Source organism: Notolabrus celidotus, chromosome 5 (assembly GCF_009762535.1).
Source record: "Notolabrus celidotus isolate fNotCel1 chromosome 5, fNotCel1.pri, whole genome shotgun sequence".
Classification (NCBI taxonomy): Eukaryota; Metazoa; Chordata; class Actinopteri; order Labriformes; family Labridae; genus Notolabrus; species Notolabrus celidotus.
Genome location: NC_048276.1, coordinates 26,963,052 through 26,988,377, shown reverse-complemented (window position 1 = coordinate 26,988,377; position 25,326 = coordinate 26,963,052). Strand labels below are relative to the sequence as shown.

Here is a 25,326-nt window from a genome sequence, read left to right as displayed (position 1 = left end):
GTATAATAGAGAGGACAGAGGCGCTTAAAGCTCCTGTGAAGAGTTATTAGTTCATATAAAAGAGGCTGAAGTTCATAGCCATGTTTCTACATGAACAAAACCACATCAGTGAGAAGATTGGTTATTTTGATGTGGTTATTAGTAATCCCTGTTACAGCTGCCAATTGGTGCTTAACATAAAAATGCAGGAACAGTGTTTATACTTTTCACAGACAGATTCACAGTTAGTGATATTTTTTATTTATGTTTGTCACAATATATTTATGACATACCGGACCAGATCAGCAAAACAGATCAGAGGTACCGCCTTGTCCAAAGAAAGGCATCAAGACGCCCCGGTGTTGAAAACTGGAGCCGATACAGAGGTTCAGTAACCTGCAGTTCCTCAAGTGTCCACTGGAGGCTGATCCTAAAAGCTGAGGAACCAGCGGCTTACACTAGAATCAAACACGTTAACAGCCTGATTCAAAAAGATAGATAAAGATTTATTTATCAATACAGGCTGAATTTTTGGTAACTGATCTGTTTGGACTACGATGGCTGAGTTATTCATACATTTGAAGAATTTGGGGTGTTGTGATTTGACTGACAGGTAGGCACAGTGTAGCTGTTTGGCCCACCTCAGCTCCATTAGATGAAAAGTTAGTTGTAGGAAGCATGTTCCAATCTTTGGGCTTCATACTCTCTCCAGCATTTAATGGGAGAGGTCACTATGGGGGAGACTACAGCATTTGGTGAACAGCCATTTGCTCTTCACAGAGGCTTAGAGTGTAGTCTGCAACAGAAGCAGACACTAACAGATGTTACCTTGTGCATCTCATACAGATGCAAAAGGAGGGCCTTGACAAAGTGTCTGTATTTGACAAACAAGGGTTGAAACACTTGCCAGTGGAATGGAAATGCACATGAAAAATCAAACTTTTTGATATGCATAACATGATTCATGTTATGCATATCAAAAAGTTTGATTACCATTATTTTAAGAGATTATTAGACCAACACATTGTCAGTGTTTGATCTTGCTCTGTCTCTGAAATATTTCTGCATTTGAAGTAATCACTGCATTGTGATTGTAAGACTTTACATCAGGTGACTTTTTAGGTTTCCAGTTAAAGAAAGTGGAGTGCATCACAAACTATCTCTGCTGGCATGGACATCTTTATCACTGATCTTCTGCATCACCATCTTAAAAACATTCTCAGGAGTACTCATGACTTAATGAAGTGTCATAGCTGAAATATCTCCTTCTGTCAACAGGTTTTGTGAGGAGTGTGGATACCAGACCTTGGAGCAGAGAACAACACTTAAAGCTGCTGGGTTGCCGTGGGCAAGCTAATTGTAAGTGTTTATTCACCTTACTGCATGATAAAGCTCACTTTTTAAAGGCTTGTGCTTATTGAAAGAAAGCTGTGTGAAATATCACGCATGTTTGTCACAAAAAGACCCGTAGCTCTGAGTCTTTACTTGGCAGAGCTGATTTATTATGTTTCTGCCCCTCGTTCACCTCAGTGTAGACTCAACAATCAGTCCAACGCACTATGCAGATTTACATTTATCCAACACCTACATGAAAAATTATAGATATTTGTTTTAACAAATAGATTGTATTTTGTTATTATTTTATTCAAAACTGTATTTACACAGGCGACCTTACTGACACTGGGCTTTATTTTGAAGGAGACTTGTCTTTCAACCTGCTGATGGTTAAGATGTAGGTGCTGGCTTCTTAAGGCTGATTTGATGTTCATTTGTATATCATTGCACTTTTATCAAGTTTGGAGATTATCTGAAATGTTGGTGTTGTTTTAAAAGCTCTATTCCTGAATAATGACAGAGGAAAGCCTTCGCTTTCTGTGATCTCTAGTAGGGATTAGGAGTGTAACAGAACACACACATTTCAGTTCCATTCAGTACACAATTTTGAAGCTTCGGTTTGACACGTTTTCGAAACGGTAAAGAGAAAATAAAGGTTTAATTGAAAGGAATTTTCCATAGGAACTTAAAGAACTTTTACACACGATCTAAAGTGCAGCACTGACAGTTCAGGCTTGCAGGCCTGCTAAGATTTCTTCTCTTTTCCTTTTTCCATTTTAAATGAAATATATATTTTTAAGGATTTTTATTAAAAAATAATTAATTAAAACATATAAGCATGCAGAATCTGCTTCAAGCACCAAATTCGAGCAAGTGTTTTGTTTGGTGAGTAAATGTCAGAGGTCCATTTGCCACTTAACCAGTACACATCTGTGCCAGAATAGTCACGTTATGATTAAAAACTATGCAGAATTGGTGCCCCGTGAGACCGTTTCGGTACGTGTCTGCACCGAACCAAAGGGGCCGTAACGAAACAGTGCTGTACACATTTATATATACTTTAACACCCCTAGTAGGGATGTACCTATGTTTCAGGTATCTGTGTTTGGTGATATTTACCACCATGCACTGATGTCAGCCGATGTTTATCTGTTGTGTTTTTATCAGTTTAATGTTAGAAAGTCAGTGTACCTGACTGCTGATTTTTTATCGGGCCAAATAGGTGAAAACCATCTTATATACGACTGTGACTTGTGTATTGATTTTCACAGTATAGCAGGATCTGAAAATAGAGGTGAGGTTGAGGCAGAAAACTTTGTTGAGTCTAGAAAAAAAATCACAGAGTTTGTTTCGACACTTGATACTCGCATTCTACTTTTCCTCCAGGGTAAAAGCTTATTTTTCCAAACATTTCCCTGTTGTTAAACATGTCTTCAATGATCTGATATTGAATTTACATTAATAATTGTAATTAAGTAGTTGTTTTGGCACTGCCTGCACTGACAGTCCAGCTCTTGGATCCACTTCTCCGTCCTCTGTCATTCTTCTTTTCTTCTAACATCGACCCCTCTGCTTAAACTGATCTTTTCATAAACGCTTAGCTATTGAAAATGTTTCTCTAAATCCTGATAAGTCTTTGTAGTCAGATTGTGTGATGGCTCTCATAGTGGAAGAGGCCATAGTGAAAATAAGAGCTGAGACGGTGGGGTTTCTGTGCGCACATAGCAGTTTCTACTTGATTGCCAGAGGAGGTTTAGTTATACTAAGCCGTTTGTCTCTTCCCACACAAAGACCGGACTAATCGCACAGCCAGTCTCCATGTCCTCTCAGTCCCTAAGTGTTCCCCCTCCTGCCCTCCCTTCCATCACCCAAAAACCTCCAGCGCTATTCCCCACCAAGGATTGTTTTACGCTTAATTTTGTTAGACTTAATGAGATTTCACTAATTAAATCTCCTCCTGGCTGGAGACCCCCCCATTATACCCCCACCCCCCCCACCCCTTACCATCATCCCAGCCCGTGCAGTGATTGCTCGTAGAGCTGTTTTACACAAATAAACTTTTTCATGGAGAACAGGGACAGTGGGTTGCACAAGGACAGGCCTGTGTTACTCTGAGGATTTCCAATTTCGCGCCAAGATGCTCTGCTGCACTTTGTCCTTATAGATAGCCGATAGGTTTTCAATCTGATTTAGTGTGTGAGAGCAGGAAGTGTTGTAGAGTACATCAAGATGTCTCAGCTTGTTGAAGATGAGGGGCTGCAAAACATGCCAGGACATGATAGTAGCAGAGAAGTGGTTCTTTGTAACGTCTTGTGTTATTTCTGTGTTATGCAAGGTTTCCCTTCAACACTGATATTTTACTCTACGCTCAGAATCCTGTGCAGTGGGACAAATGTCAAATCTAGAGACTGGAAGAAATGTCAAAATATCACTCTTACTTAGCTGTCTTTAAATATTTAAATTATCTGACCACTTCTAAGTTAAACAGCAATGGATTTATCAGAAAAAGTAAACAGGATCATCTTCATTCATGGCTGTGTTCATATCATGTATTTTCCATGGACATGAAGAATGAATGAGATGCATAGATACCACTAAGTTTTAATATGGATGACACACCTCCATCTCCTCCCATTGTAAAATAAAGTGAAGCTAAAATACGGCCTTAGTTCAAGCTGACATGCTGCACTTATGGAGCGAAGTCACAACAGCTCCTGTAACCAAAACACACCTTTAACTGTAAACCTCAGGGTGCCCTCAGGTGGGTCCAGACCTCAGTTGGGTCCAGTCCTCAGGTGGGTCCAGTCCTCAGGTGGGCGTAGCCTTTAGCAGTTCAATGATTCCTGTGTCAGTGTTTGTTACTTTTTTCTTGAAGTTCATTCTCTAATCTGATAATCTGTAAATAGCAATTCAATGAAATGTGAAACTTTTTGTTGTTTTATTGAGTTTTATTCTGTACTCTGTGCATAAGTCTGCAGAAGGGTTAGCTTTGCATTACCAACTGTTTATTCTATTTAATTTCCCACATTCCCTCTTTTTATTTGTTCCTCTTTCCCCCCCTTTCCTTCCTGTTTCCTCTTTTACTTCCTTACTTAGTGTGTTTTCTTCTCAGTGAACTTTATCCATCATCAGTATACTGAGCAGCCGTGATGTCGATCAGTAACAATGAATCCTAACATCATGGTGAGAAAGTTAAAAGCTGGATTTTAAAAATCATTTATGAATATGACACATCCAGCTGTTTGTACTCTGACTCTGAAACCTGCAGGAGTTTGGAAATTTGAGTGTGGGATTTAGAAATGGAGAATATGTATGAACCTTCAGCCTCGTATTATAGCACAGTAGCCAGTCCACAAAGTGCGTCCAGATGACACGACTGTCCACATGTTGCACATACATGTCTCCAGTAATGATCTTGATTTAGCTGTGTGGCTGCGCTAAAAGGGAAGTGCTGAAGGGTGGGACCATCAGTTCAAGCAGTGAGGTCTCAGAGGTCGTTGTTGACAACAGTCGCTCGCCCCGCTATTGTGGACGGCCCTGTGGGACTCTCACATGGACTATTGTGGGAGCTGGCCCCCCGTTTCCCGTTTGAGCCCTGCACACCCAGTGCCAGCTTTGCTGCTTGGTTCTTCAGCCAAAAAGTCCATTACACCCCTCACCCCCTTTCCCTCCCATGGATCTGTGTCCATTGTAGCCTAGCTCCCCCATCCCCTGCCTCATTTATTCACACACACACTCACACACAACACACTGAAAGAGGCATACACACCACGTCCAGCCTCTGAGCCCCCAGTGCTGTGGCGTTCGGGTGGGCGAGTGGGCAGCATGCCCGTTTCTGAAGGGAGTGCTTCCTTGATGAAGGCCGAGCTGATCGGGTTTCTGCCACCTGTCATTCAGCTTAGGAGGCAGGAAAGGGGGCAACAGTGGTGGTGGGCGGTGGGAGCAAGGGGGCATGGAGGAGTGGGGGTGTTAACAGGAGAAATGCCATGGCAATCTGGCACCCAGCCTGCAGCTCACAGCCTGCTGTTGTTTCAGTATCACTCTCCCAGACTTCTAAAGTTGTCTTTTACTTCATGCAGTGGCGAGAAAATGGAACAATTACGTCCGTTTTAATGTGGTTTTATTTTACTAGATTTAACAAACATTACACTGAACATTCACTCGGGTTGTCATTCTCTGAAAATCACTCAAACACTAAGTGTTGTTCAGTGCGCATAATTGCTTCTCAGGTCAAACTCTTATTGTTGAGTAGTCCTTAAACATTCCTCAAGAAAAGAACAAAAAGGTCATAGCCTGCGTATGATGGGATTGGTGTGTTCTGTTTTGTGTTTAATGTGTTTAAAGGTCAAGAGACAGTCTCAGGGTTCCTTCAATTTCATTTCTCACCATTCACCAACCGGTTTAATGTTCCAGTGATTCCAATCGATTAAGACTCTACAAACCAGTATTTGCACGGCTAACTAAGCTAATCAGCAGGAGAAACAGTTTGAAGCCATTACTTCAGAAAAGCTATTTGGCCCAACATGCCTTAAAAATCTTTCAGAGGCTTGTAAGACTCACATGTGGTTGTACGACATATGCATCGTGTTCCTCAACTCTTGGTTTTAGGGCTTTGTTTTTGTATTTCTATAAAGTATTTTTTTTGGCTTTTCTTTGTGTATTGTTTTGCAGTATGAACTTTAACTGGCTTTTTTAACTTACTTCTGACGCTGCAGCACATTTCTGGGATGACGACTACATTTCCCATGAGCACCATCAGCCTCTGTGGTAAAGATGTGTCTCATTTGTTGCGGAAGTAAATTAATGAACACAGATCTTCTTTCGAATCATACTTTTCTTTCTTCATCACTTTTGTCAGGATGCAGTGATGAGGTCATGCGTTGATTTGTAGCTACGTGAAATTAGGAACTGTAACTTAACAATGACTAAACCTTATAAACTCTGATTTATTACTGTTAGCTAGCTAAAGGTGAGCAGACGTACTGGATTAACGTTACCCATCACAGCCCGGGTGTCATGATGCGAGCTCCAGTGTCCCAATTAATGTCTGAATACACAAACTAGCATTTAACATTAAATCCTGTTCATAGACATTCAGCTCTTTTAGCTAGCAACGCCCTGGCTGTTTCTCCATCTAAAGCAATGCTGAAACAGAAAATGTATGTCTGTTTGAGAATCCCACTCCAGTATCAACATCACACTTCTCTGAAACCTGTCTCCAGCTGTTCCACTGGGCTCCCTCTAGAGGCCTGGATGACTTAAATTATGCTCACAGAATGTGCAGTGTTTTCTTTTGCACATAGGGTTTGTGTTTGTGTATAATTTCTGTACTTGCAGTGTTTACGTTGTAAAGGTATTTGGTTTGGATCTTAGCAACATGTGTTTTCATTTACAGCACATTTCTGTGCTTTTGATTTGGCACCATGTCCTAGGCTGCAGCGCGTTTCTCATGACTGAAATGTTTTCTGGCACACTGAAGCCGTCGCCCCACATGTTATACAGACTACTGCACCCCATGCTTTCTTGACACCTTCCACCTTCTCCCGTAATCTGTTGACTTGTGTCATCTTTTTATGCAGAATTAGTAATGTAAGACTTTTTGAGCATCGTTTAATCTAACAAAACAAACAGACACACAGACTAGACAAAAAACCCTTCCTCCTTGTTGGGGGTAACACAACAACATTACCTGCTGTAATTCATCTCACACACACAGCGTGTTGTTACAGATTGGATGCTGCTGGAGAGCTGGCAGTAAAGTCTTTAGGACCTCATTCAGTGTTGCTCATGGAGAGACTCTCATTTGCTTTGTTGCAGGTTTCCTCACTTTGATTTGAGTCCTGCCAGGATTATGTGATAAGTCTGAGGGTTTTAGTTAAATCAAGACATCTGGAAATGTGTATCAGTCCTAAATACTTGATAACTTTGAGAATTGAGATAGCAGCAGCTGCTGGTGATGAACATAGTGTTGAACAATGTTTTATAATAGGTATATCATTAAAGTAACTTCAAATTCAGCAGCATCCGACCCCATTGTTCAACTACTTTAGTTTATCTCTGTAAATCACAGTTTCAATTCTTTAAGACGTATGATTGGAATCAAAAGTAAGATCAGGGATTTCTGTGTTATTGTTTAAATCTCAACTTTCCGCCTACTCCTGCATGTGTAAAGAAAAATAACATGGAAGACACAGCTAAGCATGCTACTTGAAGCTTGCACTAGCACAGAGATGACACTGCTGCAATTGGAGAAGACAAAGCAACAACAAAAGCTAAACAGAAATGAAACCAAAATGTTTACCAAAACAAACCAACAACATTGTAATCTGTTTGTCAGGGTTGAACACCATACACAAATGTTTGAATGACTACATGTTCACAGGCCTTTATTCTGGGACAGAAAATAGATAGAGAACAAAAAACCTTTATGCTGTATTCAACTTGTGAAACCTAATGTTTTACTAGTATACACATTAACATAAGGCTTCACATATTCTGATTCAACCCAGTGCTGCCAACCCAGGGCTGCTTGTTCATTTAGACTCAGAGGCCAAAACTAAAACACACACATCACAATATCCAACGTGTTTCAGTCATAAAATGTTGTATATCTGACAGTAATCAAGGATATTCAAACTGTATTTGGATGAATTTGGGCTGCCAATTTTAGTACCATAAACCCATTTCAGCCAATCCACATTCAATCAATCTTTATAGCGCTAAATCCCAACAAACATTATCTCAAGATGCTTTTACAAACAGAGCAGGTCTAGACTGTACTCTGTTAAATTATTACAAAAGACCCAACATCAAGACAGGATAAGATCCAGTCCCATCTTACTGACAGGACTCAGTCTAACCTAATCTTAATCCACCATGAGCATTGCACCTGCACCACCATATACAGGAATATTTAAACATGATGTTTCCCAAAGAAAAGTTAATGACTTGTGTTTAATATTTGACATTGCGATATTTGAAAAAAGCAGCTACAAGGCCACCGAGTAAGCTGCCAAGGGCTACCCAGTGAGAGTGCCTGCAGGGTGGACTGTCTCCTTTCGAAGTACCTCTGCCTTTTTTATTTGGCTGTACACATGCCTGTGACCACATCCCGTCTCAGAAAATAGAGAAAGAAACAGCAATTAACTAGAAAATTTTAATCATTTTTTTTTATTTTTTTTTATCCCTTTTTGACCATGAAAAAGAAAATAAAATCCTTGTCTATAAAAATAGATTTTTGTATTTTAAAACAGCAAACCTAATAGAAGCCTTGGATGAGATACATTCAGAGAAAAAGTACTTATTTCTAAAACCTGGTTTAGGCCTATTTAAAAATGTGGTGTAGTTTTTGTGCAGAAATAATATTAAAATCAAACATTGACCTTTAGAATTGAAAGTCAAATTGAATCCTAATCGTGGAGAATGCTGACACTTGTAGTAAATTTCCATTCATCATCTTTAGTGAAGAACGTGTCTTGAAAGACAAATTAAAAATAAAGCTTGCCAGATCTACTCCCTGCGTCCTGACTTAGCATTTAGACTCTTTAATGAATGATTTTCGTTTGTGTTCAGGCTGCTCAGTGCTAAGCTACCTTTACTCAGAGCAGGCTGAAGCTGTCCTCTCTGACCTCTGTGTTATATGAGTTTGGGTGGTACTCATGCTCTACATTATTAGCTTCACTGTGTGATCCCACATCTCACTCTGTACCTCTGTGTTTAACCACCACCCTCCATCCATCCAGATCTGTTTCTCCCTCACCCGGCTCTTTACCCTACCAGCTCTAATTGTAATTATGTTGATTTAACTTAGACACATGCGGCTCCCTCCTGCCATCTGAATGGAAGCTTATTAGTTTGAATATTTTTTTATATTTATTTATTCCCATTTCTCAGGGTCCCTGTCGGCATTTCCAATTACTCTTGTCGTGCGGCTGTAATTGCCTCCATGCTAATGGCCGCCAGACAATCGTGCTAAATGAGGTGAGGCCGAGAGGCTAGGAGCCCGACTTCATTAAGAGCTAATGGGATTTTATAAGGGGGACTGAAGACCCAGCTCATCAAAAAGAGGGAGATGGAAGGAAAACAAAACAGATGGAGGGGGAGAGCCAAATCACCACGATTCAAACTCTTTTCCTTTAAAAAAAACGATCAGGTTATCTTTCTCTAGAAGACAATTATGAAGAGAGACATACTGTGAGAAACAGACGCAGTGATAACAGATAAATGTGTATAATTCCTCTGGCTAGAAGCAGCTACTTTTACGTGTCTCATGCTCTTGGAAGCCGTCTTAAGGGCAGCTATTTCATTTCTGGCAAAGTAACAGCAAAGGATATGTAGGAATTTTATATTTCAGGAGAAAGTGGACAGTCCGGTCCAAATACTCCCACATTTTTCACACCTCATTTAGACAGAGAGAGACTTAGAAGGGCGAAAACATGGTTGGATGCAAATACACGTCTGAGACAGAACAGGATGTTATGAGATCGAGGCAATAATACAGACTGTGAATCTGCAGAGAGGTTAGAGGAGAGCCCACGCCACCACGGGCCCACTGAGGGTCGTAATATCATTCAGAGCTGTTAAATCTGTTCCTGTTGTTGTCTGATGATACATTCTGCTCTAATTGCTGTGAAAATATCTGTTTTCTGATCATATGGATCCAACCAGGCTCCAACAGAAAGATCATGAGACGACAAGCCTTTAACTGAAAATCACTGCAAGAAATCTTATTTTCAGAGTAAATTCTTCTTCTTAGTTTAGATTTAGAAACAGACAGACAAGCGCTTCACATGTCAGGAACAAAGCGGAGCTTTCAAGCGTCTGTGAGGACTTTCTTACTGGTTATGAAACAGACTGAAACTGATACAGGTGCATCTGTCCAAAAAGAAAGTGAGACCGTCAGCAAGGAGGCTGATTATTTCACTATAGTCATTTTGTAATACCTGAAACAGCCAGCAGGGGGTGGGTGTCTGATGGAGTTATGAGCTGTACGCTATGAAAACAACCTTTCTTTATGTTTTTCATGGAACCGATTCCCAATGAGTGATTGATGTGACTGCTTAAAGAAAGCAGGAGGAGACTTTAGGTTAAAAACACCTCTTACTCAGGTACAGGACAAAATCAGCAGGAGATAGTAGGCACGGCGTTGTCCACAGGGGGCGCCAGAATAAACACAGGCATAAAGGTACGTATGCGGTAGTGTTATATTTAACCTCGAAATTTTTAAAATGAATGATTTTGGGGAGTGAATTTTGAAAATAAAGTTGGAATGTAAAACAAATGTTGCCTGTTTTGAAGTCTCAATAAAATAGTTGTTGTTTCATTGTAGTTTTTTCTATTTACAAAATTACGAAATTAAGCTTCAGCTTTATTTTTCTTTTTTTTTTTTAATTATCATATTTTCACTTAATTTTCAAAATAAGAGAAACAAAGAAAATGATTATTAGATAAATGTTTTATATATTTATAGTTTTACTTTGCACTGATACAAGAGGTTCAGCTTTATTCATTTATTAATGTATTTGTTATTTAATTAATGAATTCTTTTTTTGTTTTTAAAGTTGCTATCAGTAATTTTTGGACTGTCTCAATTTTGTGTGTATGGATGTGATATAAATCTTATCATTGGCTGATTTTCTTCTGCACATGGTCAGGTGTTATTTTCTAACAAAAATCTCCTGCTTCCTTTGACAGTCACATGTCACTCATTGTGCACTATTAAAAATGTAAAGTAAGGCTATCTCTTCAGCTTGCAATTGTTTGGTACAACACCTGCACCTTCTCACTGTTTATAAAAGTTACAACATTGAAATAGTTGATCTTGTTGCTGGTGGTCTCGGCTGTTATTTTCTGTTATAATATGGACAACCATGTCAATTTAAGTCTTCTTCCCAGCCAGTTAAAAGCTCCTCACAAGGGCTTTAACTTAGTTTACAATAAATCTGAAAATAAACCAAAAAACTAACTTCACTAAAAATGACAAAATGAACTTTATTTTCCTTATTTTTACTTTACTATCAAAATGTTTGACTCTTTTTTAAGATGCAAAAAGAAAAAGTTCCTTTGAGTTTATTCTGAAGTATTAGTAAGTTATTCTTTTCTCAACATCTTGACTTCATTCTCAAAATTGATTCTCAGTTACAGAATTCAACTAGAAGAGAGAGATGATGTCATCTTCTCCTTTTTTGTGTCTAACTCTTTCATGTTACTGTCAAGTAGATACGACCAAACAAGTATTTCATAATGTGTGAGGGCTTTACATTTGTGTATTTTTATTTTCCTCCTCCACTAACTGTTCAGAACAATCCAAACAAAGCTTATCTTACTAACTCTCCACAGAAGTGTTGACCCCTCTCTCTGTTGTCTGCGTTGAAAGCATTAGTAAAAGAACATAGTTTGTTATACAGTGTGTGTTCTGCAGTGTCAGGATGAGTTACTCTTCACCTTCCCTCTCAGCAGCATCCTAAAGCTGACGCGCTTTGTCTGCAGACATTTCAGCTCGATGGCCTCTTTGGCTGCTGTAGATGAGGGGTCTGCCAAATTCTATTACACGCTGTGTAAAGCAACGTGTTCACCTATGAGCAGCAGCATTATGGAGTCAGTGTGGTAATGGATACTGTAAAGTAGATGTACTGCTCCTGCTACGCTGACTTTCCTGGCTTTATGAATCTGCTGGCCTGTTTGTAGGAGCACAGGAGGGAATCAGGCTGTTATAGCTAAAGTCTGTCAGCTGTTGGCTTTTAAGCTTTAACATACCTTAGCATAAATTCACTGTTGCATCATTTGGCAAAACAACAATCATCCACATCAATATACACTGATGTGGAGGAAGAAATTAGTGAGTGCACATCTCAATGTAACATTACAATAGAAGAATCCTCTTAAATTGAAGAAGTCCTGAGTCAGTGCAAAAGTTTAGAGCTCTGCATGGACACTTCTTCTCTGGGAGGTAATTATCTGTTTTGGGGACGGCATGCAAATAGGAACCACAGTGAGGGTGTCGAGGGAAATTCAGTGATATAAACAACAAGGAAGCATCATACAGGCTGGAAATGAGGCCACTTATCCACAGGCTCTGTCTGCTGTGGGCAGTCAGCTCAAACCTTTGTCATCTGATGGAGTTAGTTAGTGAAGTATATTTTTATAGCGCCTTTCAAGAACAGACGTAACAAAGTGCTGCACAATGAAAAAGGTGAATCAAAGAGAAACAGACGGATGAAACAAAGTCAGGTCTAAACAAACGGGTCTTCAGTCTCTTTTACTTCTCATGCTATTCATCAGAGTTGAGGGCTGTACATCTCTCTTATTGCAGGCTGCTGCTGTCTCTAACTGGTCATACTTAATGCAGAGGTTAAAGATAGAAAACCAGCAGACAGCTGGAGGGAGATAGGAAAGTTTGGGTGATCAGAAAGCACAACCAATCATGTGTTTTTTCTAAACAGGAAGGTTATCGGCTAAACTTCATCAAATAGATTGCACTCTGCTGACAGCATGTTAGAAAGAAGAACAGATGTGAAAGGGTTCCTCAAGACAGAGACACAGAGTGTTTGAGAATTTATAAAACCTGTAAAGAGTCCATCACACTGACCTCACAACATGTCAGAGAAGACACAGATGCTTTAGTGTACCTAAAACAGAACATGGTGCTAAAAAAGAGAGAGGAGACGGTTAAGGACATAAAACTGTGTTTGAAGGAGAACAGATGCTGAAGGGTTCCTCAACCAGAGATAGGCAATGTGTTTACAAAGACAGAAGAAACACTAAAGAGTGCCTTAAAACAGACCTGACAGTTTGGAGGAGAGGGGGAAATGTATTTCTGTCAGGAGACAAGATGATGACTTGAAGGTAAATATTTATCATTCATCATTGTGGAGGATGTCGGGTCGCACTGGAGAAAGAGGCAGCCATATTTGAAAATGACAGCAGCAGTATGATAGGCTAACATCAATGAGGGTGTGGTGCAGTTCTGTTGGATCGATGTGATGAGAACAGCTGATGACCACAGGAATATGAGCGGTCGTGTGTGAAGGAGAGACTGCATGGAGGAAGTAAAATGCACAGTGAATTAGCGTGCTGAATAAACTTGACCTGACTAAACTTTCTGGAGCGCTCCATTTGAGGATTTTTAAAAGAGACTGGATCATGTTTTAGAAAACAGAGGAGTCATGTGACTAAAGGAAGAGACATAGAACAGTACTGTAGAATAAATAACTCATGAATTTTGAGAGGGGTACTTCAAGGCTGTTTTTGTTTGTTGTGGATCATACTAGCACACAGCACCGCCCCATGGATGACCTCAGAGGTACAGACCATCCTAAAATCATTGTGTCACAGTTCACAGAAAACAAAAGAGGAGGACCCAAAGTGCAGAGTAAAATAAAACTGATTTGATGAGATGAAATACAATAAAATTTACTTAAGAAATAAAAATCCACCAGAAACACAGAGCACACAGGGAAGACTTGCAGGCAAACATGACACACACTGGACGAATACTCTACAAAATAAAACACTGGAAACCAACTCAACAACAAGACCACAGGAAATCACACAGGGAGTAATGAGACACAAAATACTTAACAAACAAGGACCACAAGAACACAAAAAGGTAACACATAATAAAACACATGACATGAATCACTAATAAACACCATTAGGAAGACACAAGGAGATAAAACACAAGGAAAAATCGTGATCTTAACAAGTTCAATTCATGACACATTGATCATTACATTTATTGGTGGGCCACACTGAGTCATGCTGCAATGATCTAAGTCTATTACATAGATGATGAGGCTATCTTCATCTGGCTTACATCACAGTCTACCAAGTAAGAGTGCCTTTAGCTGTGGAGACACAAGCAGGATCAGAGCTCACTGTACCAAACTGTACTGAGCCAAACCAGACCGCACTGTGGAAACGCACCATCAGCATAAAGTAAACAAGTCATCGGTGTGTCACAAATGACAAAACCGTTCACATCAAGGCCCAAACATTTAGTAAAAACTGCAACTGAAGTGTTTCCTGCTCTGTAATTCAGCAGTCCTTGGGATTGTGATGTGAAAACATACCCATGAATTGGAGCGCCGGTTTGGCCTAGTGGTTAAGTCATGTGCCTCGTGTACAGAGGCCATTGTCCCAAACGGCAGCTCCTTTCCTGCATGTCTCTCCCAAATCTCTCATTCCAAGGTTCTGGCTCAGTCTGTCTTTTCCTCTCTGAATGTAAGGAATAAAAGCGCCAAAATATAAAACTAAAAACAAGATAATAAATGACTAATAAATAAAAAAAATATGCCCATGAATTGCACCACATAAGAAGAAAATATGGTATGGAAAGATTTATGCACAGAGTAGTGCTTTTGTAGGATATCATGGAAACTATCACAAGAGGATAAGTTGCATCATGATAACTTAACTGCTGAATACTCTTTGAAACCGTGGTTTAAACACACCTTACTGCTACATTAGGTAAAGTTACGTTGAAGCTTAAAGAGAAAATAAAAGTTGCATGACAGTGAAGTATGAGAAATGAGAGCAGCCCATGAAGGGAGTTGAAATCAGACGCACACACATAGTAAAGTCAGGTCTTTATAAACTTTGCAGACTCTGCCTCCTGTTCATCTTCCTCTGAAGGATCGAAGCGGGGCAGATGTGTGTAATGGCTCTGGCTGCGGGCTGTTTTTGTCCCTAAAATGCCGTCCGGGCTGCTCTGGCGGTGGGATGATGGTTGTGGTTTGAGGCTCGGCCTGGTAGGAACAGCTGTCCTACAGCTGCCATTTCTCCTGCTTCTGGGGGGGAGGGAGGGGGGTTGAAAAACAGTCCCAAACCTCCTGGGTCAGAGCCCTGGTATGGCGGTCTCCCTGGCAACTGGAGCTGAGACCATGTGTGTGCGTGTGTGTGTGTGTGTGTGTGTGCAGTGTATTTATGTGAGAATGTGTGTGAAGGAACAATCTGGGCAGTGAGAAGCAGAGTCCTGGGGTTAAGGGTACACAGTCGATCTGGATCTCTTTCATTTCCGAGTCTGCTGGCATTGACTGTTTGGATGAGAAAACATGTGACGTGACCAAAGCTGTACACAACATCATTTTCTTCCTCCTAACACCAATAAACAACCACATTAAGACTACGACGAGGCCATTAATATTCTGACTCCCCCTCTTCTCCTCTATCTCCTCTCTAAGCTCCACACAGGGGAACGTGAAGCTCCCCGAGCAGGGCGAGATGTGGAGGAAAGGGGGAAAGAAAAGGGGAGGAAGAGATCAGTGCAAGGAGAAGAACGTGAGTTTAGGAAAAAGAGGAGGGAGCAGTGGTGAGAATGAGACAGGAGATGAGGGTGATGAAGAGGAGAAGAGATGGAGGGCTCTGGAGATGGAAAAACAGAGAGCAGGGGATGAAGAGGCGAAAGTGGATATGTGGAGATACTTGGCTCTGGCCCCATCAAAATAACGGTTGCTAAGTCAACCCTCTTTCCTCTGTCTCTGTGTCTGCACACATGCACACACACACACACACACACACACACACACACACACACACACACACACACACACACACACACACACACACACACACACACACACACACACACACACACACACACACACACACTAACACAGAGAAACGAAGACTCTTCTTCACCATCAGACCCTAACTCTTTCTCTAACGTAAAACCTCACTGTGTTTTTAGAGAAAAAGATGAGAAAAGGTTTCTTCCTTATGTAAATATCGTTCTGAATCGAGAGTTATCTATGCTGCCACAGTGTACATATTGTCTCCAGTATGTTGTTATCTGCACTTTTTGTATGTACAAAACATGAACGTGGCCTCAGTGACATCACACATTCATTTCTGAAGAGGAGTTTTGAATTTCTCCGTACTGGAAATTCTGACTCAACCTAACTTTTCGTTAATATACATGTATAAACCAGCAAAAAGATGAAGCTAAGACAGACGTTAAGCCTCTTTTGAAAACAGCTGCAACGTGTCCACTTGTTAGCCAACTCAGCAGCCCAAATATGCAAATGTAGGGATAACTCTGTGCCTTAATTTAACCATGATGGACAAGTTATAAGAATAAAAAAATCTACTCCACAAGGTGTGTAGGGATACAGTGAGTGAGACTGAAACTGTTGTGGAAGCAGGCTGTAAACATGTTTATTTCTGCCGTAAAGCAGGGCTGTCAAAAAACTGGAATTTTAAACTTTGAAACAACACCAGTGAAAATCAAACAATATCAATACCTGTTGTGTATATACCATCACAACAGAAAATGAACTCGGGGGCACCAGAATGGTGTTTTGGTTAGACAGACTGGTAATAGTAATGAAAGGTAAATACATTAATAGACAAATACATAAATACATTAATGAATTAATTGATTAATTCATTATTAATGATAATAATGATGATAATAATAATTATAATAATAATTATAACAACAACAGTCATATTAATAATAATAATAATAAAAAAAACAATAATAAAAAATAATATAATAATAATAATAATAATAATAATAATAATAATAATAATAATAATAATAATAATAATAATAATTCATCCTTAAAACATGCTCTCTGTATCTTATAATGTCCATATTCATGCTTTCATATTATGGGGGTGGAAAGGTTTATAAATTATATAAAGTATTACTGCTGTGAATATAAATAACTTAATATTTTCAGTTTGCTTTGTTTTTTCTATACCAGCACTCTCTCTCTCTTTATTTTATCTTCACTCTATTTCGATTGACCACCACTTTATTGCCTTCAAACTTTAATATAAGAGATGTTTTATTGTTTTAAAGCCAGAGGTTTTGAAGGATAGAAAATGTTGACAGTCTGATTGTAGAGTTGATCACTTCAATATGGGCTCAGTGGGGTCCCCTGCCTTTTGCAGCCAGCCTCAAGTGGACACTTGAGGTACTGCAGTTTTTATGTACCAGCTCTACAGGTTGCATTTTGGTTCTCACTTTGATTTATAACAAATGTTGAAGCTTGGTCAGGGGTCTTAAAGCCTTGAAATATGATGAGTGGTTATCAGCGAAAACATGGCTCTGCTGCAAGCACAGCAATAATATATGCTCAGCAACACGAAAGACTTTCAAAGTAAAACTTGCTGAGAAACATAAACATTTGACTACATGTGACAAAACAATCTTTAAAATATTGTTTTGTCACAGGACTGAATTAATTCAGCCACAGTTCAAACCCTAGTGGATGTACTTTAGTCAAATATAATTGAAGTCGATAAACGAAGAGGCTTTGGACTCTGTTTCCTGTTGACCCATCCCTCGCCTCAGTGAGAAACCTTTCTTCTTGTACTACATCACCTAGTTTTAAGAGTAGTTCTAAAAAAAAGAGCTCAACATAGTGTTCCGAAACAACCATCCAGACATTAAAATGTATCTATAGTTTGTCTTTAAAATGAAATAAAAGATACTTTCTCCTGTATCTAAGACGTGATGTTTTCCATAGACCGAAAACACATGCATACTTAACGCACAGATATGCCATTTCAGAAGTTGAATCATTGCAGCATTTTAAAATCTTGATTTAAATCCAAGCTGCCTTTGCCCAGCCCTCGCAGCCCGTATATACTGATGCAGTGGTGTCTCAGTCCTGCTAATTATCATATACAGTGTATTCTCACACCTAAACTTCAAATTAGAGCGCCCACCAACCTTCTGTGCAGACACATTTGAAGAAACAGCCTGAGTTTGTGTTGTCTTCAGTGAGAAACACTGAGCACTCTCTGACAATAAGCTCACAAGACAAAAGCACAGTAACAGGTGTTAGCTGTGACACATGAGCACTGACTGTGTGTTGGCTGATCAAGGTGTGAGAGGAGTGTGCGTCTGAGTGTGTGTGTGTGTGTGTGTGTGTGTGTGTGTGTGTGTGTGTGTGTGTGTGTGTGTTTAGTGTGTGTGTGTTTAGTGTGTGTTTATGGGGGAGAGCCTCTAACTGAATTTTAAATGTCCTCCTGTGTTTTTAAAAGCACACTGAGTTATAGAACTGTTTGCAAAGTGAATATTTCAGATCTAAATAAGCTTTACTCTTAGATGTAAATGTATGCACATATTTTAAAGGAACACTGAGTGAACCTTGTTGCACCTAACGGTAGATTTACAGCTCCATTAGTGTAATGTTGTGGAAAATGCGTATAATGCTGTCATATTTTGACATTTTTGATACTCAGTGAACCCTGAAAGCTTGTGATTGTTCACTTTCATAAGTCACAGATATGAACCTCAACAGTAACAGTGTTGTTCACAGAGTTTTTAACACTGCAGTAAAAATAGTCGTACATTTATTTACTGGATTTGTGTTCTGCGATGTAATTTCTACAAGTTTCTTCAGATGAAACTAGAGCTGAAAGGTTATGAACGTTCATACACCAAAATGACTGGGTGTGGATTTTAAACTGTGTCATAAATTCAGAAAATATGAAAGTCAGCCACATTTATTATCACAATAACAACAAAGAGCACGCAAAAATGATTATAAAATCCATTTCCATGCAAAAAATCTAATTTCCTTAAATTTTGTATTCATTAAAATAGATTAATTTAGATATTATAATATTTACTATAATGGAGCAGAGTGCAAATACAAAGCCTTTCAATACTTATCTGTAAAAGTGACACAGTAGTAATTTATAGTTTTAATGGTTTGTGATGTTCAGCTGCTGAATATCCACCAATCTAAAAAATATCATACACCTCTGTTGATATCTTTTTGGTTACGATGAAGCGGTCATAAGTTTTAGTTTTTAAAAAATTGAACAGAAATGTGAAATACATTTTCGGATCGAACCAGTTACAATCGATTTCTGTTACAGTTTGTTTTCAGTTAAAATAATTTTTATTTTTATTTTTTCATTTTTTGCCTTTAATCAATAGGACAGCCAAAGAGACAGGAAATGCGGGGAGTAGAGAGTGGGGGAGGACATGCAGAAAATGGTCAAGGCTGGAACTGAACATGCAACCTCTGCAACAAGGGCTATAGCCTCTGCACATGGGGCGTGCGCCCAGACCACCAGGCCAACGGCGCCCCTAGTTAGTTTTCAGTTTTTAACAATAACACACAACTGAGCCTAAAAGTGTCATCATTCAACATGTGACTTAATGATATTATGCTTTCTGCTTAAAAAAACAATACTAAATTAACACTTATTATTAATACCCGGCTTTCTTACCCACCACCCAGCTGTGTTAAATAATTCATTCTGATTAGTTATAACTATGCCATAAAAACGTGTGTTTTTGATAGCATCAAAAACAGCATGGAGGAGCTTGATGGGATCGTGTTTCACATGACAACCCGCTCACTATGATGTTTTTAAGCCATCAGACAAATGACAAACTGTCAGTCTTTTTCATGTAATCTCCTGTGCTGGTTGAAACAGCATTGACAAAACACCAAATATTCTGTCTGGTGAAGTGTCCTACACAGCAGGAGATGCTCTCTTCTTCGTCCCAGGCCTGCAGACAAACTCAAGGGAGAACATGAAATAAAAGACTCTGACAAATCCTTAAACGTGATGTATTCTTCCTCTTAGTCACAAGTGGGCCAGTTTTGGCTCCTCGATGACAGAAAAACACCAAACACTGAGGGGCTAGATGTTGTTTCCATAGAAACAGACCTCATGCGAAAAGGTCACTGTCAGAGGTTTTCCTCAGAAGAAGGCAGGAGGATTATACGAGGGGGGAGTCAGACGAGAACAAAAAAAACTTGCTTTTTTATTATCCGTTTTTATACATTCCTCTTTCCCCCAACCAATATTCAACAATGATAAAAAATGTCGGATTTAAACAGCACAATTACGTGTCTGCGGATGGTGAGAGCCCCCTCTCTTTTTTATTATTATTTCTTTCTTCTCTTTTGAAGTGGGGAATTGAAAAGGCAGAGTGGTGGACAGCCTGCGCAATGCCTGAGCTTTGTGTTTCGGTGCAGATACGTCGCCTGCCTGCCCCCTCAATCACTGGCAGCTCCTTCCTCTCTCCCCTCCCTCTCAAGTCGTTTTAATTAAGTCAGTCTCACTGGCATGGTAGGCAAAGATAATTGGAGAGGGTTTTTGGATGCCATTTACTCTAAATGGCGCCTGTTTCTTCCCATTCTCTCGCCTTTCCTCCACTCCCACAGCTCCCCCCTCCTCCTCCTCTTCCGCTCCTCATCTCCTGGCAAGGAGTTACCTATCTTCCCTTTCTTTCTGCTTCCATCTTATATTCAAACGTGAAATATGGATTAACTTCCTCTGTGCGGCTGAGGAGATGACTTCCTGTGAATTGCAAATTTTGACCAACGCTGCAATTTATTTGAAATGGCAAATCAGGCGAAGCAATTTACTGGAAATCAGGAGGTGCTTTGAACTTTCCTCCTCTGAGAAAGTTTGTGTTTCCTCGTTGCTTTGGAGCTGAAAAAAACAGTCTGTGGTCTTATAGAAACCTCCATTCTGTGTTTTAATGACAGAGGACAATTTGAAAACAAGGCGGGCTTTGATCCACGTCTTTATTTGTGTGAAAAAGGTGTCTGAAATCAGGCTTTTAAAGCAGCTGCACTCTATCAGTGAAGTTCAGAGTTGTATGCGTGGTCCCATATTTCACTCCTCCTCCATTAAAAAGTAGTTTGACTGAAAACAATGAAGACCATAAAGCTGTCAGCAGTAAGGTCAGTGGAGACTGAGATCTGTTATGGGTAATACTGCCGTTCAAGTTTCTATTAATGCTCCCGTGTTGTTCCTGGTTTGAGTCTAGGTTGTTTTTTTCAGATATATCATGTCATTAATACAGTGATCAGACTGTTGTTTACTCCGAGCATGTCTAAGCCTCATGGGCCCAGGTCAGGTGACCACAGTTCGGTGTCATTATTCGACATGGTTTGTGTCTCCTCCTCTGACTCTCTCTCAGACAACTCAAACCTTGGCCCATTCCCTATCTCCACACACGTTCAGAGTGATGAACGATGATGCACAGTCCCACATGTCAGAGCACGGCGCTGGTTTGTCTTTGTGGTTAAGACGCTCACGCCTTACACAAAGCTTTTGTGCCCTGATTCGATTCCCACCTTTTTGCTGCATGTCAGCCCCCTACTCTATCCCTAAGTTTCCTCTCTCTCTTCAGATGTCTTATCAAGGCAAAACTGCCCGAAAATATCTTTAACAAAAGAACGTGTGTTATTGCTGTCTGATTGTTGAAATATCAGGAGTGCTCTGAAGCAGGCTTTACAATGCCAAGCCACACACTGTCCATGAGTCCACATTTCTGCAGACTTAGCTGTGGGACTTACCCAGAGTTTACTGCAAGTGGAGTGATGGGCAGGAGGTGATCACCCGCCCCCTTATTAAATTAAAAAAATATGGAAGTATTATCCGAAAGATTCAAAATACAAATTAAGAAAATAAACCCTGAGGGTAAACAAAGCATGGATGTAATGGAAAGGTATATTGTATGAGTTAAAATGAACGTACTCTCCGTGACGTCAACCATCTTCTCCTGAAGCATTGTTTGAAGCCAAGCGTCAGTGGGTGCCATGTTGAAATGTTGAACACAAACTAACATCGTCAAAGCTAGTTAGAGGTAAAGAAGTGGGCCTTTAGCCTTTTCGCTAACAGCTACAGGGTGCCCGCCGAGTCAGCCATGTCCTTATTTAGGCAACACTCGGACGTTTAATATCTTCAAAAATACTGAGTTATAAAAAAATTCACTCCCGTAGAGTGTGTGCTGACAGAGAATCTACCTATTCAGACCTAAACCGCTTTTTGAACCAGGCTGTAAACATGTTTATTATTCCTGTAAAGATCGTCTTAGTGAATTGGTGTGTGTGGTTTCCGGTCTGCAGCCAGCCTCAAGTGGACGCTTGATGAACTGCAGTTCATCAAGCGACAGCAGTCGAGCCTGTGAAGACTTAGTGCTCAGGGTTTGGCAGAGATTTAGATTGAGTGCGTATGTTTAGGGCTGAGGTCACATACACCTGAGTTGTGGGCGGGGCCAGTCCAGGCAGTTGTCAATCGCCTGCACACTCTAGAGAAATACTGTAACAACTAAACAAGCTGTTCTTTTAATTTCCAAATATGTATGAATAGTTAGGAATAATTGTTTTTCCTCATCTTTGAAAATAGCTTGCTGAGACTATTTCAAGTCAAACTTCAAGAGGATGAGGAAACACAGCCTCCGGTCAGTGAAGTGCAGAGTCGTACCTCAGGCCCGTTATTACTTCCATATGTCGGCCAGAGTGGTGAAACCAAAATGAACATCAGCTCACTAAATCTGCTTTATCTGGTCTGAAGAAACATTACGGTGATGAACGGCACATTACGTATCTGAAATACAGCATGATTTATAGGTCACTCTACTCGCTGAAAGGTGGAAGTACATGTGTCCATGCTAATCCATGTTAGCATCGACAGCAGCAGTGTTTCAACAGTCCACGCTGTATGTCAGCCGTGTGTGGGATTTGTCAGCCGTGTGTGAGTGTTAAGTGTTCGTGTGGGGCTCCTCCATCAATCAGGTAGGGCCGGGTCCTGCTGCTGAAAGGGGGCCGCAGCGGGCCACCCATCCAGTCAGGCGCTCGGGGGAGATCCGATGTCCTTAGTGCCTTAATGCGCTCCAGATGTCCCTTTAGCCGAGGGAGAGAGAGAGAGGGAGATATGGAGAGAGAGACAGAGAGAAGGAGAGGGAGAAAGAGAGAGGGAGAGGGCGACAGGGAGAGAGAGAGGGGGGCTTTAGGAGCTCAGAGCAGACCTGGGTCTGGCTCACAGACTGTAGCTCTGGTTTGTCAAACACTCTCCTCAGGGGGGTTGTTGTTGATGCACCTGCAGTTTTGTGTTTGGTGATAGCTGCAGAGAGTTATTCTCCCATAAAAAACATGCTGGAGAGAATTTGTTTCTGTCCCTCCAATAAGAAGTGTGTATAAATCTCTGTGCTCTCCTCTCAGTCAGTTGTGCTTTTCTTTTCTCTGTTGCGTCTTTTCTTTCCTCTTTAAAAGTAACCACGTCAACTTCCATGTATCACTCGTCTTACACTTTATTAAATAATACAAGTCATTTTGTTAACACTGAATCACCTCTGCTGTGGGGTGTACTTAATGAAAACCAGACTCTAACCTGAAGGATAAAATAGGTAGAAGAACAGGTTTAAGTGCCTTTAAGTACGGTTTTATCCTTACTCCCCAAGTTTAAGTTTGGTTTTTGTAAACTTATATTCTCTCTTGTGGTGGGTCCAGGAGTGAAAGTAGGATGTTCGTTCACCGATGTGTACCACTGACAGATTCAGTACAGTAAAAAAGGAAGAGCTGCTGCTGTCAAAACACACTCAAACCAGACAAGGTCACACTTTCACAAAAACACACACCTGATAATGTCATGTCATCCTAAACAACACTTTGGCTGTTTTTGAAACTGCCTAATATACTAGCAGTACGTATTGATTTGGCCAAAATTCAGTATGTAGTATGTGAGCAAGAGCAAAATCAGCAGTATGCCAAAACTCCCTGGATGTCTACTGATTCAGGAAAATGTCACAGTATGCATCGAACCAGTCAGCCTCGTGTACTGTTTCCCACAATGCACTGCGTTCGTTACGCTTCTTATTTTCTCTTCTTTTTTTGATGGGGGGGAACTCTAAGTGTTGTGAAAAATATTAAATTCCATATGAACCACTGCATCATAAGGGATGCTAAAGAATCAGTTTCGCTATCAACTTGGTCATAGTTTACTTCCGCATTCCGAAACTGGAAATCCAGTGATGTCTGGCAGTCATACTACATACTAAATTCAAACGCAGTATGTAGTAGGCAGTACCTACTACCTACTACATTAGTAGGTAGTATGTAGCAGAAGGCCGTTTCGAAAACAGCCTTTTTTCTCCTCATTGATAGTTTCTAAGTCAGTCCGAACGTCTGTACAGTGTTTTGATCTGTGATGGACGGAGCTAGGAACATTTTATTATCAACGTGAGCACGAGCTTGCAACAATGCCTACACTACACGCCAAGACATTATTGCAGAATCTAGAGTAAAATTAGTTGTATTGTAAGTTAGTCCGGCCAAGCTAGAGCTTCATCCGGGAACCTTCGTACCGTGAGGAAACAGCACTCACCACTGCATCACCTTACACCTTCCAACAATACAGACAGAAACTCAGACAAGCTGTATATGAGGTAAGGATCATGGACTGCTCTCTAACTCATTCAACAGTTCATAACAACTCATATGTGTCTGTCTTTACTTCCTAAACACCCCTGAAAGGGGGTTTTCCTTAACTAGAATACAGAATTTGCTGGGACAGGACAATTAAAAAATTATTCCAACAAAACTCAAAACATCCTTGTGGTTGGCTGACACTCTGTCAGTATGTTTTAAATATTTGTGATTATCTTTTAGATAATGTTTCAGATAAAAAAAAACACAGGGGAAAATGGAGAAGTAACATCCATTTGAGGAAGAATGCAGAAAACATGAAGAAAAATGCAGGGAAAAATGATTCCACTGTCACCATGTTTCTAAGGTAAGGGTTAGGTCAGCCCAGTTTGTCATGCTTGCTGTAATACACCATAGGACTTTCAGACAATAATCTGGAAAGCATATATTACTTTTTCTAGAGTGTAGATTGTTTTATTTTTTATAACGTATTGGTGAGGAGAAAGCTGAAGTATTTGACAAGGCGACTGTGAGATGAGACTGAAGAAGAGCGTATTATCATGTGCAGTATTTATGGCTTATGCTGCTGTTGAGCCACTTGAAGTTGTTCATGAAATGTCTGCTGTGCTGCATCACAGAGATGTTCCCTTCATCCTCTCTGTTCTTTGTACACTTGATGGAAATTATTTGCAGAATTTGAAGGTTGACTCCTTAAACCTTTTTTCATGAGCTGTGTTAAAACATCCTGGTGCTGTACGTGTCTCCAGCTCCTCCTTTACCTCCAGCATGACCTGGATCTCCCCATTCCCCTCTCCACTTTTAAATATTTACCCTTCAACCTGCCAAGCTCTTCCTCTCCTCATCTTCCTCTCCCTCA

At 40.2% G+C, this 25,326-nt stretch overlaps 1 protein-coding gene across 4 annotated transcripts in view; it reads left to right on the top strand.

The window, feature by feature from the left end:
• Positions 1-25,326, top strand: part of pknox2 (pbx/knotted 1 homeobox 2) — a 119,185-nt gene that overhangs the window by 33,574 nt on the left and 60,285 nt on the right. For 3 of the 4 annotated variants that reach the window (XM_034682796.1, XM_034682793.1, XM_034682794.1), the window contains one exon: positions 1,258-1,338. The gene's annotated coding sequence lies outside the window, so the exon portion shown is untranslated. Of the gene's footprint in view, positions 1-1,257; positions 1,339-15,559; positions 15,592-25,326 lie in introns of those variants that run through there. The other variant, XM_034682795.1, reaches the window with a different exon arrangement.